An 11,770-nucleotide genomic window follows, 5' to 3' on the forward strand; every position below is an offset into this window, starting at 1 on the left:
ACGACCTAGTTTTCAACTCACGACGAATTTTAAAAATCAAATTTTTAACTTAGTGAAATAAAGTAAATTTTTGTTTTTAAATTCACACCAAATTTAAATTTAAAATGCATAAAATTAAAAATTCATATTATTAAAATTAAAAATTCATACCACACTTATATTATATTTTTGTTATTATACATACAAACTTATATTAAAAATATTAATTTTTCAAATATTTACAAACTTAAATATATATTAATTTAAAAAGTTTACAATAATAATTTAATATTAATATATTAATTTTAAAAATAAAGTAAAAATTAAAAATTAAAAATCTGTTTGGTCTTTTATCCCACTTTAATCAATCAAATATTATCAAAAATATACGCCCCTCTTTTCGGTAAAGTAATTTCGGCTATATTACCTAGTTTTACTCCTAACGAATTTTTGAAATATTTTGGGTTGATTGATTAAAGATATTTATACCTTAAGAATAAACGGTAAATTTCGCAGTGATGTAATAAATTTTTTATGATATCAATAATTTCGGTCGCAAAACTTAATTTTATTGAGTATCAATTTAATACTTTATAGCGAACAATTTAGCGTTTAATATCAAAAGGTTAAAAGCAATAAAATAAAAATAAAAATTGTACATACTTACCTGTGAGATAGAATTCTCAGTGACCTGCTTTAGCCCACTCATAGGATAGTCGGACTAATTGGTTTTCCATAGCTACATAGGCATAACCTCGAGCATTCAACGATTTTTCTTCGAAACATATGAACGGTCCATCTCTAGATAAAGTAACGAACTCGGTATTGGAATATGTCTGATTCGTCGAGCATTTTCCTTCGTGTGACCATTTTCCGCATTTGTGACATCTTTCAAGGTGTCGTGCTCTTCTTTTCGCTGCGGATTTTGATTTTCCTTTACCAAAATGTAACTTATTATGATCGTTTCTGAGTTCTTTTCTTACTCCGTCTAATTTGGCTCTTATTACTGATACCAGGTCACTTGGGAGTGTGTCATTATTACGTTTAGTGATCAAAGCGTGTAGCATTAGACCATGGTTCAGATCAAATGAATTCTTCATCTCGTAAAAACTAAAAAAATAAAAATTCAGAATGGGGGGAGAAGACTAGTTCTTTAGGGTCTGCTATGGAAAGACCATTCGGATTCCATTCTCGAGAACTACACGAAAATAGAAAATCTAACTCTAACAGAAATACATATTACCCTAAAAAGATTCGAACCTCCCCACACTTAGTTAGATGTGGTGTTGAAATTGTGATTAACTTTATTTTCAATTGGACTATCAACAACTTGTATAACTTTGACTTTTGCTTCAATCCATTTGTTGATTTCCTCTGTAACTTTCACAAATTCAACTAACATTGCCTTTTCTTTTGGCGATAAATTGGATACTAATCGGTTACATAACTTAAACTTTCCCTTAATCCTAGCATCGTGAATCCGTTTATAAAGTTTCTTTGTTGAACTTTTAAAAACGGGTTCATCTAATTTCTTATCATCAACGGGGTTCTTTGTGATCGGATCATCATTAAGTGTTTCTTCATCTTCCCCACACTTATGCATTTTTATTGGTTTAACAGTTTTGGTTGGTGGAGATCTAAACTTTCGGTTCACAAAGGTGATCGATTTATCACCATTCCTAAGTGTCATTCTACCTTCTCTTACTTCAATGAATGCCTCGGTGGTTGCTAAAAATGGGCGACCTAAAATTAGAGGAATATCAAGGTTTTCCTCCATATTAATCACTATGAAGTTTGCAACAACGGTCAAACTTCCCACATTAACAAGTAAATTATTTGCTATTCCAACCGGGTGTTTAATGGTTAGGTCAAATGATTGAACACCTATTTTGGTTGGTTTTAATTTACCCATACCTAATCTTTTGTATAAGGAAAGAGGTATAATATTTGCACTTGCTCCTAAATCTGCGAGTCCATTATATACAGCACCATCATTAAGCAAGCAAGAAATGATAAATTCACCCGGGTCTCCTGCTTTAGTAAGTCGAGTTGGTTTGTAAACCTTTTTTGGATGTTCTTTTCTTGGTTCTTTCACTTCTATTTGAACTTCTTGTTCACATTTTTCTTCGTTTCTTGGAATGGGAGGTTTGTATAAGAATTCTTCTTCATCACTCCAATTTGAATCCTCCCTATTTTCCAATTTTGATTTTTCATATGTTGTTGATAACATATTTATGTTTTCATTTTGAAGGTTTTCTTGGGTGGTAAAATTATGATTGACTTCATTGTCAACATCCATCAGACCATGTATGTAATGTTTAACTCTGTGACCATTAACTTTAAATTCAATCCCATTTGAATTTATTAACTCTACTGTTCCATATAGGAAAACTCTTTTGACTATAAATGGTCCAGACCATCTTGATTTCAATTTTTCAGGAAATAGCTTGAATCGTGAATTGAAAAGAAGAATTATGTCTCCTTCTTTGAATTCTTTTGAACTTCTGATTCTTTTATCATGACATTTCTTCGTTCTTTCTTTATAGATTAACGAATTTTCATATGCTTCATGTCTTAATTCTTCTAATTCGTTTAGTTGACTTAACCGTAGACGTCCAGCTTCATGTAAATCAAGATTACATGTCTTCAAAGCCCAAAATGCTTTGTGTTCAATTTCTACTGGAAGATGACATGCTTTTCCGTAAACGAGTTTAAAAGGTGTGGTTCCAATTGGAGTTTTGTAGGCTGTTCTAAAAGCCCAGAGTGCATCCTCCAATTTAATGGACCATTCCTTCGGATTTGATCCTACGATTTTCTCTAAAATACGTTTTAAAGCTCGGTTGGTATTTTCAACTTGTCCACTTGTTTGTGGATGATAAGCAGTGGAGATTTTATGAGTTACTTCATATCTTTTGAGAACTTTCTCAAGTTGATTATTACAAAAATGAATACCCCGATCACTTATTAAAGCTTTCAGTGTTCCAAACCTAGCAAAAAGACGTTTTAAAAAGTTGACTACAACTCGTGCATCATTAGTCGGGAGAGCTTGTGCTTCCGCCCATTTAGATACATAATCAATGGCAACGAGAATGTAGAGATTATTATGAGATTTTGGAAATGGACCCATAAAGTCAATACCCCAAATGTCAAATACTTCACATACTTGAATGACATTTTGTGGCATTTCATCACGTTGACTTATTTTTCTAGCCCTTTAACAAGCATGACATGATTTGCAAAGAAGGTGTGCGTCTTTGAAAATTGTAGGCCAATAGAATCCAGCATCGTAAACTTTTCTTGCTGTGAGTTGAGGCCCATAATTCCCTCCTGTTGGTCCTGTGTGACAATGGTTTAAAATTTTACTAGCTTCATCCCCGAATACACATCGGCGTATTATTCTATCAGGACAACTTTTGAACAAATGTGGATCTTCCAAGAAATAGTGTTTTATATCACTAAAGAATTTCTTTCGTTTTTGGTACGACAACCCTTTTTTCAAGGAATCCACATACTAAGTAGTTTGCAAAGTCAGCAAACCATGGAATTTCACTATAATCGATCTTCAAAAGATATTCATCAGGAAAGTTGTCTTGTATGGCCGATTCATTTAGAACTTCTAATTCAGGATTTTCAAGACGAGAAAGATGATCAGCGGCGAGATTTTCTGCTCCCTTTTTATCTCGGATTTTAATATCGAACTCTTGTAAGAGTAAGATCCAACGGATTAATCGTGGTTTAGCATCTTGTTTTGAAAATAGGTATCTAAGAGCAGAATGGTCGGTATAGACCACCATTTTAGCTAGAACGAGATATGAACGAAATTTGTCAAAAGCAAAGACAATAGCAAGGATTTCTTTTTCAGTAGTTGTGTAATTCGTTTGTGCTCCTTGTAACATCTTACTAGCATAATATATAGGTTGAAATCGTTTTTCAATCCTTTGTCCTAAAACGGCTCCCATTGCAAAATCACTTGCATCACACATTAGTTCAAACGGTAGATTCCAATTTGGAGTTATCATGATCGGCGCATTAGTGAGTTTTTCTTTAAGAATATTAAAGGATTTGATGCATTCATCCGAAAAGATGAATGGAGCATCTTTTTCTAGGAGTTTATTCATAGGAGTGGCAATTTTAGAAAAATCTTTTATGAAACGTCGGTAAAAACCGGCATGCCCTAGAAAACTCCTAACTCCTCTAACATTGGTGGGATGTGGAAGTTTAGCAATTACATCTACTTTAGCTCTATCCACTTCAATTCCTTCCTTTGAAATTTTATGACTAAGAACGATGCCTTCTTTAACCATGAAATTTAATAAACATTCGTTCAAGATTAACTAGACATGATTCAAATGTATCACCGAAAACTGAAAAGTCATCCATGAAAACTTCCATGCATTCTTCTATCATGTCGTGAAAAATCACCATCATGCACCTTTGAAAGGTTGCAGGGGCGTTGCAAAGTCCAAATGGCATGCGTTTATAAGCAAAAGTACCATAAGGGCACGTGAACGTGGTTTTATCTTGGTCCTCGGGTGCTATTGGAATTTGAAAGTATCCGGAAAAACCATCAAGAAAATAATAGTAACTATTTCCGGCTAATCTTTCCAACATTTGATCAATGAAAGGTAAGCGAAAGTGATCTTTTCTGGTGGCGTCATTTAATTTTCTATAATCAATACAAACACGCCATCCTGTTACAGTCCTAGTAGGAATAAGCTCATTTTTCTCATTTGTGATAACAGTCATGCCACCCTTCTTAGGTATGCATTGAACTGGGCTTACCCATGGAATATCAGAGATTGGATAAATTAAACCTGCATCTAGCAGTATAATAATTTCTTTCTTAACAACATCTTGCATATTAGGATTTAGTATTCATTGACGTTGCACATACGTTTTATGACCTTCTTCCATAAGGATTTTATGTGTGCAATACGAAGGACTTATTCCTTTAATATCATGAATCTTCCATGCAATAGCTGGTTTATGAGCTTTTAGCACAGAAATGAGTTGAGATTTTTCATTTTTGGTAAGAGAAGACGATATTATTACAGGTAATTCAGATTCACCATGTAAATAAGCATATTCCAAATGGTTTGGAAGTGACTTTAACTCTAATGTCGGTGGTTCTTCTATCGATGATTTATATCGATATCTGTCTTCCTCTTTTAGCATTTAAATTTCTTCTGTTGTTGGTTCATATCCATTAGCCATAAGTGTAGCTAACATTTCAGTTTCATCAATTGGTTCAGTTCCTTCTCCTAAAGAACATTCGCCTGTTCCTTGTAATTCTGAAAATTCTTCTAACAATTCTGCATGTGATTCTATAGTTTGAATATAATAACATGTATCATCTGCAGATTGCGGTTGTTGCATGGCTCTATCCACAGAAAAGGTAACACTCTCGTCCTCTATACTTAGGGTCAGTTTCTTACCAAACACGTCTATTATTGCTTTAGCCGTGTTTAAGAATGGTCTTCCTAATATGAGAGGGACTCGAGAATCTTCTTCCATGTCCAGAATAACAAAATCTACTGGAAATACTAAAGTACCAAATTTAACTAGCATGTTCTCCATTATCCCTCTAGGATATTTTACTGATCGATAGTTATATGCTTATTCGTGTTGGTTTCAATTCTCCAAGGTCTAGTTTAGCGTATAGTGAATATGGCATTAAATTTATACTAGCACCTAAATCTGCCAATGCTTCTATTGAACTAAGACTACCCAGAAAATATGGAATTGTGAAACTTCCTGGATCAGATAATTTTTCTGGTATCTTATTCAACAGCACTGCAGAACAATTAGCATTCATAGTAACAGCCGAGAGTTCTTCCATTTTCTTTCTATTTGTGATTAGATCTTTCAGAAATTTAGCATATCTAGGCATTCCTGAAAATTACATCAATGAAAGGAAGATTTACATTTATCTGTTTAAACATATCCAAGAATTTGGATTGCTCGGCTTCAAGTCTCTCTTTTCTCATTTTACTCGGGTAAGGAAGTGGTGGTTGATGTGGTTTAACATAAGGTTTAGCCTTAACTGTGTTATCTTCATTAACCTTTTCAACTACCGGTTCTTTTTCCTTATCTTGTTCAGGTTGTGGTTCTTGTGGAGTAGGAATAGCGTCATCAGAAATTATAGGTATTTCCGGTGGTTTAAGTGTAATACCACTTCTTGTGGTAATGGCTTTAGCTGTTTCATTCCGGGGGTTAGCATTTGTATCACTAGGTAAACTTCCCGGTTTTCTTTCACCTATTAACCTTGCTAGGTTGCTCACTTCTTGTTCTAAATTTTGAATAGAAGCTTGTTGATTTCTAAATGCTTGAGCATTTTGTTCATTGGTTTGTTTCTGAGATGTGAAAAATTACATTTGAGATTCAACTAGCTTCGACATCATATCTTCTAAATTTGGCTTTTTATCATCGGTTTGTGGTGGTTTATTTTGAAAAATAGGTCTTTGCTGATTGTAAGTATTGTTGGATACTTGTTGATTACTAGGACCTTGTTGGTTGTTGTATGGAACATTTCGGTTATAATTCTGGTTTTTATTGTAGATTGGTCTTGGTGGTTGATAATTATTCTGATAATTATTTCCAGGCCTTTGGTTTATGTATGAAACATTCTCTCTTTGTTCCATTGTTAGTTCAATACTGAGACAATCTTTTGTCAAATGTGGTCCTCCACACTGCTCACAACTAATTTGTATTGAGTGAATATCTTTAGTCATCTTTTCCATTCGTCTCTCAACAGCATCTATCTTTGCAGAAATGGAATCTAAGTCATGGCTAGAATCGGCTATAGCTGCTTTAGATGATCTAATGATATCTTTTTCTTGGTGCCACTCATATGAGTGGGAAGCAGTGTTATCAATAATTTTATAAGCGTCAGTTGCTGTTTTCTTCATAATGGAACCACCAGCTGCTATATCGATGTCTTTCCTTGTAGTGATGTCGAATCCTTGGTAGAATATTTGTACTATTTGACAAGTGTCTAAACCATGTTGCGGACATCCTCTTAATAACTTTCCAAATCTTGTCCACGCCTCATATAGAGTTGCATTTGGCTTTTATGTGAACGTAACAATTTTTCCTTGAAGTCTCACGGCTTTAGATGCCGGAAAGAATTGTTTAAGAAAATTTTCAACTAAAACGTCCCACGTATCAATCGCCCCTTCAGGTAATGATTCCAACCAATCTTTGGCTTCTCCCTTTAAAGTCCAGGGAAATAACATGAGATATATCTGTTCATCCTCCACTTCTATTATTTTAAATAGAGTATAGATCATGTTAAAGGTACGAAGATGTTCGTTTGGATCTTCCTTCGGTGCACCACTAAATTGGCATTGATTAGTTACCATGTGTAGGATTTGTCCTTTGATTTCATAATCTGGCGCATTAATGTTAGGTTGAGTAATTGCGTGACCTTGGCCAGTGCGTTTAGCTCTCATTCGGTCTTCCATACTTAGAGGTTCCAGATTCTCCATAATTGAATTTGTTGAATCTGAATCACTAGAGTATTCTGATTTAATGGTAGGTTCCTCAACAATCTCTGTTTGAATGATTAGTGGTTCTGAAGGAAAGATTAATGGTTCAGGATCTCTGAATTGTCCCTGAATATCCTCCGGATTCTCAATTGTGAGGTCGGGTTCAAAAAATGGAATATCAGAAATTTGAATTGGAGTACTTGGTCGACTGGATGACGATTCTAAAGAAAAATCAACGGCGACAATATTTGCTAGATGTCTTGATCGAGTTACAGGTGGTGAACGTACAAAAGGTGGTGAACGTTTTGCTCGGTGCATTCACTGAATATCCTATTAGTTATAAAAATAAAAATTATATAAGTTATCAAATTAATAGACTTTTCTGCTTTTGCCCATGTTTCGAATAGCCAATAGATGCAGCAGGGAGCCAGACCCTTTAAATCGGAAGCTCACAACTCAGCCACTAACAAATCCAACTATTACTACGAAGCAGAAAATTTGAATGTCTATCAATTTAACCGCTTAAAATAATTTTTCGTTGAAATTTAAAGAAACTTTAGATAAGAAATAGAAAATTCTATGTCCTAAAAATCTAGAGCGGCGAAAAATAAGAAAGAAAAAGAGCGCGTCGAAAAACGTCAAAAAATAAAAGGTCGAAAAATAAAAATAAGAAGTAGCGCATCGAAACTTAAAAAGGAACTAAAAACTAAGAATTAAAAGTTACGTCTAAAAATATTAAAGCTTAGAGAAAATCTAAATCCAAAACGACAATTACATAAAAAGGTACTAAAATTTATAAAAACGGCGTCGCAAAATTCTAAAGCACCTAAATCTTAGTCTAAAGAAAAAGCACTTAAGGGATTTTACGGCAAAGCCTAAAAATCTAGAAATAAAAATAACTATGGCAAATACTATGTCTTAAAACTAAATACGAGCGAAAAATATAAAAATATACGCTAAAACAAATAAAAAGATACAAAATAAAAAAAAATCTTAAAGTTGTAAAAAGTACAATTTTATAAAAATATTATTTTTATATTATTTATTTTATAAAACTATTAATTTTATAATTTATTAAAACTAATTAAACTTAAAATACAAATTAAATAAAAACTTAAAACTAATAATATTAAATATAACCCTAATTAGGGTTTAGAATAATAATAATAATAATAATAATAATAATAATAATAATAATAATAATAATTCCGTAATTATTGCAGTTGGAAGTCAAACTATGGCGTGTCAGATGGGTTCATGCGGTCGCATGGATTTTTGCCTTCTGGCTCATGCGATCGCATGGGCTAGGGTTTCGGGCCAAATGCTGGGCTGCTACAGTGATCGGGCCGAGTGTTTTATATATATATTTTTTTCTGTTTTAATTTTATATAAAATATATATATAACTTAAATACAAATTTAATTTTAAAAACTAAGATAAAAACAACTTTTTAACTTTATATATATTTAACAACTCTTAAAAACAAATATATAGATTTTTTTATATTTTCTTTTTATATTTTCGTATATTTTTTTATAATTTTTTTTTTAAAAAATGAAAATTTTTACAAAATAAAAACTTAATAATACTTTAATAAATTTTTTTATATATATAGCGTTTCGCTTCTGGCGTTTAAGCAAGAAGATCCCCAGCAGTGGCGCCAAAAATACTTGGTGTTATGCGAGGGGTATATGAAATAGTATTTATTTTTACAAGAAAATACTATTAAATATGATACAATTTTACACAAGATATTTATTTATTTATAGAATGGATATACCTAAACCTTGCTACAACACTTATAGGCAGTGTACCTAATCGTACAGTAGTGTAGTTTTTAGTAAGTTCGGTTTGTTCCACGGGGATCTTTTAAACAAGCTTAACGCTATATTTTTAACTTATAATTGTAAAAATACAAAAATATATATATAAGTAGTATTATTATTATAAAAGGGGGTTTTTACCGTTTAATGACCGGTTTGTCGATTTTAAAACTTTAGTCGCAGTTAAAACCTAATGTAAAATATTAAAAATAAATATAACTTAATTTAAAGCGTAAGTAAATAATGATAATGAAATTACGATAAATAAAAATACGATAAATAAAAAGTATGATAATTAAAGAGTACGATAATTAAAAGTGCAATTAAATACAATGACAATAAATAAGAGTGCGATAATTAAAAGTGCACTTAAATATGAAAATAAAGGAATTATATATGAAATAAAGAAATTATGCTTATTTAAACTTCCGTAATTATGATGTTCGACGTGTTGTTTTTAGTTTATTATCATGGGTTAATTGTCCTTTGTCCTGGATTATTCGATATGTCCATACAGATTTGTCCATAAAAGTCCATCAGTCATAATCATAAAGTGTGAAAGTCTTCGTCAAATTATTCTTATTCTCGAAGTCAAATATTCCAACTAATTGGGGATTCGAATTGTAACAAGGTCTTAATACTTTGTTTAATGAATACACCAGGTTATCGACTGCGTGTAGACCAAGGTTTTACTACTTTGTTTACAATTACACCAATTACCCTTGAATGTAATCCACCCATGTTTTAACAAGTCTATTAACTATTAATCCAGTTCCGTGTCTGGTTAAATGAAAAATTATTGGTATTTATAGATATCCCGCCCACCGTACCCAGTCAAGCGTATGTGGTTATATATAAATACGTCAAATTATAAGTCTATATATTAAATTAACGAGGTATCATTTAATTAATATAAAGCCCATTAATAGCCCATAGTCTAATTTCCACAAGTTTCGTTCTTTTATTCAAACCCCAATTATGGTCCAAAGCCCAATTACCCAATTTTAGTATTTAGCCCAACATCACGATTACTTCGGCATTAAATAAGCATAATAATAATTTAGCTACGAGACATTAAATTAAAAAGGTTGAACATAACTTACAATGATTAAAAATAGCGTAGCGTTACACGGACAGAATTTCGACTTACACCCTTACAACATTCGCTAACATACCCTTATTATTAGAATTAGAATTAAAATTAAAATTAAAATTAAAATTAAAATTAAAATTAAAATTAAAATTATAATATATATATATATATATATATATATATATATATATATATATATATATATATATATATATATATATATATATATATATATATATCGTTGAGTGATGGAAGAGAAAAAGATGGTGATGATATTCTATCAAAACTGTGCTTTTTATAGGAATGTGGCCCTCCACTGTACACCATGCGATCGCATGGAAAATGTACTTCCAGGCCATGCGATCGCATGGCCACTTTTGTTTCTATCTTGCCGACGATTTTAAATATAATATATAATATATAAATAATTTTAAGAATTATTTAAATATTATATTATATTTATGTGCATAGTTGACTTGTAATTTTTAGTCCGTTACGTCGAGCGTTGAGAGTTGACTTTGGTCTCGGTTCCGGATTTTCAAACGTCCTTTCGTACAATTTAATATCTTGTATTTTGCGTTTTGCGTCTTCTACTCTTGTAATTTTGAGACGTTTCTCATCAGTAATTTGAACCACTTTGATTGTACTTTGTACTTTTGAGCTTTTTGGTCGTTTGCGTCTTCAATTCGTCGAATCTTCCTTTTGGCTTCACCTTTTATTATTTAAACGAATATTACTTGTAAATAGAACAATTGCAACTAAAAGCTTGTCTTTCTTGAGGGATAATGCTATGAAATATATGTTTGTTTTTAGCATTATCAATAAAAACACACAAGAGAAATACACACAATTATCTCTGCATTTTCAGGCAATCATTCAATACCGGCTGTACACAGCTTTGGCCGTTGTACCCTGGGAAACAGACGACGTGTAGACGGCGAATCTGTTTTAAGGGAACTGTGTCAAACACGGGCCTCGGCTCAACCTTTTGTTGTTCATGGTAATATCCTTTTGATTCGGATCAGGCATGAACATGTTACTTCATATTTATTTGTATGATGATTCGTTTAGTTGTTAATCTAAATTCGTTTCGGGTACTATATGTATAACAGAGATTAATGCGAGTTTCCTCCTGGGCACGCAGTTGGGGGTCGGGTATAGCAACTCGGGAGATTATCACGTGGGTGGTTATGTCCTCCTGGGTGATCCCCAACTAACTCTTGACCAAAGAAAAAGTTAAGTACTATTATTTTATATCAAACACATTTTCATGGTAGCTTTTTGGTAAGTTGTACAATGTATATTGTATTTAATAAAAAGTTGGCTAATGTTTTGATGAAGTTAGATAGATAAATGATATATAGAGTAGAGTTTATAAATGCTAGAAA

Source organism: Rutidosis leptorrhynchoides, chromosome 4, assembly GCF_046630445.1.
Source record: "Rutidosis leptorrhynchoides isolate AG116_Rl617_1_P2 chromosome 4, CSIRO_AGI_Rlap_v1, whole genome shotgun sequence".
NCBI classification, from domain to species: Eukaryota; Viridiplantae; Streptophyta; class Magnoliopsida; order Asterales; family Asteraceae; genus Rutidosis; species Rutidosis leptorrhynchoides.